This window comes from Apium graveolens, chromosome 1 (genome assembly GCF_009905375.1).
Source record: "Apium graveolens cultivar Ventura chromosome 1, ASM990537v1, whole genome shotgun sequence".
In the NCBI taxonomy this organism is placed as follows: Eukaryota; Viridiplantae; Streptophyta; class Magnoliopsida; order Apiales; family Apiaceae; genus Apium; species Apium graveolens.
Genome location: NC_133647.1, coordinates 193,795,648 through 193,801,647, shown reverse-complemented (window position 1 = coordinate 193,801,647; position 6,000 = coordinate 193,795,648).

The window sequence follows — 6,000 nt, the reverse complement described above, 5'->3', positions numbered from 1 at the left end:
ATGACTGGAAATAAAGCCCTGCTATCACACTTTGTGGAGAAAGCTGGCCCAAGTGTTTCTTATGGAGATGGAAATATTGGAAAAACACTGGGATATGGCAATATCAATCTTGGGAATGTCATCATTAAAGAAGTAGCTCTGGTCTCAGGACTTAAACACAATCTGCTGAGTGTTAGTCAAATCTGTGACAGAGATTATCATGTGTATTTCTTTGAAGAACACTGTGAAGTTGTAAGCAAATCTACATGCAAAGTTGTTCTGAAAGGATACAGGCATGGTAACATTTATGAAGCCAAGCTTTCAACAAGTACTGATGGTTCTGCAATCTGTCTGTTAAGTAGAGCATCAATTGAAGAAAGCTGGAATTGGCACAAGAAACTCTCTCATTTAAATTTCAACAATATAAATGAACTAGTCAAGAAAGATCTGGTGAGAGGACTGCAAAATCAGTATTTGCTCCTGATGGCCTTTGTGATTCATGTTAGAAGGCTAAACAAAGAAAATCTTCATTCAAGAGCAAGACCGAATCATCAATTCTTGAGCCTTATCACCTACTACATGTAGATCTATTTGGTCCAGTGAATGGCATGTCTATTGCAAAGAAGAAATATGCTATGGTCATAGTGGATGAGTTCACCAGATACACATGGGTGTATTTCTTGCACACAAAAAAGTGAAATCGCATCTATCTGGATTGATCATGTGAAGCAACTGGATAAATTGGTCAAAGATTTTATGAAGATCATAAGAAGTGATAATGATACTGAGTTCAAGAATTTAATCATGGAAGAGTTCTGCAAAGACCATGGAATCAAGCAGGAATTTTCTGCTCCTGGAACTCCACAGCAAAATAGAGTTGTTGAAAGAAAGAATAGAACTTTTATTGAAGTTGCACGAACAATGCTTGATGAAGAAAAACTACCAACCTATTTTTGGGCTGAAGCTGTGCAGACTGCTTGTTTTACTCAGAATGCTACACTCATTAACAAGAATATCAAGTTCTAATGAGCCAAGTTCTGATAATTCTGGAAACTCAAATTCTGAAGGATCCAACTAAGAGAGCATAATTTCAGGGGGAGCATCAGAAAATGTTGATGAAGACAGCATGGATCATGGGGGAGCATCCAGTTCTAGAGAAAACCTTCCATCTGCAAGGAAGTGGACTAAATCACATACACCTGACTTAATTATTGGAAATCCTGATGCAGGTGTCAGAACTAGAACAACTACTTCAAATGAATGTCTCTATAATTCTTTTCTTTCTCAGACTGAACCAAAGAAAGTGGAAGAAGCTCTTCAAGATGCTGATTGGGTGCAAGCAATGCAGGAAGAGTTAAATGAATTTGAAAGAAACAAAGTCTGGACCCTAGTGCCAAGACCAAAGAACAGATCTGTTGTTGGTACAAAGTGGGTGTTCAGAAACAAAACTGATAGTGATGGCATAATTACAAGGAATAAAGCAAGGCTGGTTGCAAAAGGATATACTCAACATGAGGGAATTAATTATGATGAAACATTTGCACCAGTTGCTAGATTAGAAGCCATAAGGATATTTTTGGCTTATGCTGCTCACAAAAAGTTTACTGTCTTTCAAATGGACGTGGAAAGTGCTTTTCTCAATAGAGAATTGGAAGAGGAAGTATATGTTGAACAACCTCCAGGCTTTGTAGATTCCAAATTTCCAAATCATGTCTACAGGCTTGATAAAGCACTTTATGGCCTTAAGCAAGCTCCAAGAGCATGTTATGAGACTTTAGCTCAGTTTCTTCTAGAAAGTGGATTTAACAGAGGAACTATTGACAAAACTCTGTTCTACCTCAACCATGGAAAGGACTTACTTTTGGTGCAGATATATGTTGATGATATCTTTTTTGGTTCTACAAATGACAGACTTTGCAAGAAGTTTGCCAAACTGATGCAGTAAATATATCAAATGAGTATGATGGGGGAACTTAGCTATTTTCTGGGCCTTCAAGTCAAGCAGAATGAAGAAGGCACTTTTATTTGTCAATCCAAGTACACCAGAAATTTGCTGAAGAAATTTGGAATGCAAGATTGTTCAAGTGCATCCACTCCCATGGCTACTGCAACAAAATTGGATAAGGATACTGGTATATTAGTAGATATTACTGATTACAGAGGTATGATTGGCTCACTACTCTATCTAACTGCTAGTGGACCGGATATCATGTGTGCTACCTGTCTTTGTGCAAGATTTCAAGCAGATCCAAGAGAACCTCACTTAAGAGCTGTGAAAAGAATTTTAAAGTATCTTAAGGGAACAGCTGATCTGGGATTGTGGTATCCTAGAGAATCGGATTTTAAATTAATAGGTTACTCAGATGCAGATTTTGCAAGATGCAAAATTGACAGGAAAAGCACAAGTGGAAGCTGCCAATTTCTTGGAGGCGGATTGGTTTCTTGGTTTAGCAAGAAACAAAAGTCAATTTCCACATCAACTGTAGAAGCAGAGTATATTGCTGCAGGAAGCTGTTGTGCACAGATTCTTTGGATGAAGAATCAGTTACTGGATTATGGGTTAACATATTTTAAAATCCCTATTTACTGTGATAATCAAAGTGCTATTGCTATGACAGGTAATCCAGTTTAACACTCAATGAACAAGCACATCAGCATTAGGTACCACTTCATAAGGGAACATGTGGATGAAGGTACATTGGAATTACACTTTGTTCCAACAGATCAACAACTAGCAGATATCTTCACAAAACCACAGTGTGAAGCTACTTTTACAAGATTGGTAAATAAACTTGGAATGGTTTCAGGTTCTTTCTCTAAGTCTGCTTAGTTTATGATTCTGTTTCATCAGACTTTATGATTAGTATTTACAGATATTACTATCTTTTTGTATTTTGTGCTTAATTGAAAATTGCTTAAGTACTGATTGTTGTCTGATGTGAATTTCTACACTCTGATAGTGATATGAATGTTTCTGTGACTATTCAATCCAATGAGGATAATTGTGCTAGATGCAGACCTAGTAGTCTTTAATATACTAACAAGTCCCATATTTGAAGTAATTATTTATGTGGAAATCTTTTAACACAAGCAAATTCTGATATTGAGCTTAGTTAAGTTTACTTTGTCTATCTTATTACTAAGTCAAAAACTAGAATAATGCTTCTTATCTGTTATGTTCTGATGTTAGTAAATCTGGTGAATGTACTAAGTGCTGATAAGCCTCACTTATCAAAAGAAACGAAAAAAGTAATAAAAATCAGGTACTCCTTTGAGATCTAGAGTAAAAATGTGGAAGGGAAGACCCAAGTGCATTGCTGGTATTAAGTAATATACATCAGAAAAGCAAAATAAATATTTTTTTGGTGACTTTTCACACTCTATGATTACTGGAGAAATACTCTGATAATAGCATAAATTCTGATAAGCAGTCGTGACTCACTTACATTGGGAAGCCACTGTAAAATGGAATTTCAAAAGATGCATAAAATGAGCACAAAACAGTTGAGGTGGATTCATGCATGAACTCATTCTAAAGTAGACTTCAGAATCATGACAGATTTTGAGCAAAGTTCTTAGTTATGCCTTATTTCTAAGATATACTGAAGTTAATCAGACTTTAATCTTTATCTGATATTTAGCTTACTGCACACACATACACTCCATATGAATGATGAAAATTATTGTGGTGATAAATGTTATTTTAGATGAACATTTAAGTGTCAGTTGCATAAATTCCGAGGACAAGTAATGATGGAAGTTCTGATGATTAAGTTCTGAAGAAACGAAATCAGAATTTGTGTGAAAAATTACAGAAACAGACATTCACTTTTCGAGTTAAGGAATCATGCTCTGATGACTGTTAAGTTCTGATATAAGTCTAAGTTCTGATATTAAATTCTGATTCTTTACTTGACTTATTAGTGGTTAAAATCTAAAACAGTCTTATTTAAAATCAGAATATGTTTGGGTTAGTGGTACTCGTCTATGCACAGTAATTTTTACTTGTTTCGTGTGCGCATTAAATCCTGTTTTAAGCTTCCAATGGCTGTTATTATTCTCATCAGTCTAGGGAGACGAGGTATAATTATTTCTACCTGTAACCATTCAATTTTCCTTGCGTCTCTTGATATTCTATTGGTTATATAAACCAACGCCTTATTCCAGCCAACACATCTCTCATTTTCTCTCAAACTCATTTTTTTTCTCTCATAAAAAACATGGTTCATTTCAACTTAGTTCTGAACTATGACACTTTCACTATCGAGTTGAGGTGTACTGAATGGCAGCAGGAATGGCATGTCGTTGCCATTCCTGATGAAATCTGGGACTCAGTTCCCAAAGAGGTTCTCACAGACCTCTTGTTCTTCTATATGGACTATCATCGCCATCTTGAGCGTCTGGAAGAAGAAAGGAGAGAAGCTCTTCGATAGTAGGAGCGAATCATTCGTCTTGCTGTTCTCTTTGTTGAGAGTAGGAAAAAGAAATAATTGCAGCTATCTGTTTCTCTTCACCGTCATCTTTGTCTGGCTTCTTAGCTTAAGACTAAAGCTGTTGATGTTAGGATTTGTGGATTAGGACAATCTTGTAATTTTAAGCATGTAATTTAAATTTCATGAAATGTATTTGCTCAATATATTAATGAAATTTTATATTTATGCAAGAATTTGTCTCTGAGTCGTTTGATATTCTGATAATATTATAAATCCTGATACTAACCATAGTCTGATGATTTTTTTAGCTCTGATGCAAATCAAGTTCTGATTCTGACGTGGCAGTATTTGTTTACTTGGTTTATTTCTGATCATTCTCTCATTGGTCATATTTTTACAGAAAATTGGTAAAGCAGTAATAATAATTTATTAAGTGGGAACAGTTTTAAAATTTAAAATAAAACTGAACGACCTTGATTAATGGGATTACTTGGTAAGTGGAACGGTTTTTCCTTGAAAAACTGTATGTGATAAGTAATGATTACTAAATACCCGTGCCCATTAATTATCTTTTACTGCTGCATGTCTGACAGGTGTCTCAACGATTACTTTTTCTATCGTGTATAAGTAAAAGAGAGAAAAGATTGTAAAATCTTTTATTTACTTTCATATTTTATCTCTCTCTTTTTACTTTTATTCTCTCTCATCTACTGACGATTTTTCATACAGACATTCTATCAAACACCTTACAGGCAATTTTCTTTCTCACAAATTCTCATGGCACCCAAGGACATAATTTTCGATGGAGCTACGTTTGTTCCTAATAACTTCTCTGCTATTCTTAGCAAGTCAGAAGCACCCTCTGAACTTCACTTCATTCAGGACTTTCTTGCTAGTTCTGATATTGGGTATGCTCTGACTGAACCCGAAGCAGTCTCTGATACTCAAGTACTGGAGTTCTGGAGAAGCGGTGTATATGATGATGGTGGTGCTCAAGGGTCCCCAAGTATTATTTTTTCATCAGGGGAGGATGAGTATGTTGTGACATTGTTTACGGTTCGACAAGCACTGCAGCTACCTGAGAACTGTGTTTATTCTACTGTTGACGAGCCAATTCTTCAAAACATGATGGCCAGTCTGGGATATGAGAGGACATTGGAAAAGCTGGGCCAGTTGAAGAGATCTTTCATAAGGAGGGAATGGAGTTTCTTCTTTGATTGCATAACCAAGGCTTTTGCAAACAAATGTTCCAATTTTGATGCAATTCCCATATTCAGCCAACAAATCAGGTATGCTCTCATAAATCAAACTGATTTTGACTATGCAAGTGCTGTCTTAGGTTTCATTGGGGACAGAATGAATGAAGATAGATCTACTATTTATTTTGCTAGATTCTGTCAGCTTATCTATAGTTTTGTTGTGATAATAAGCCCCGAAATGCTAGTGAATTAATTTCATCATTCAGAATAGCTAAAAGAGCTTTTACTGACTTATTATCTACTGATAATAAGAAGGCTGTGTTAAGACCCCTCTTAATTCCTTTATCTGTCAAACAAGCCTTAATAACCTATGATCCCGTTAAATACAC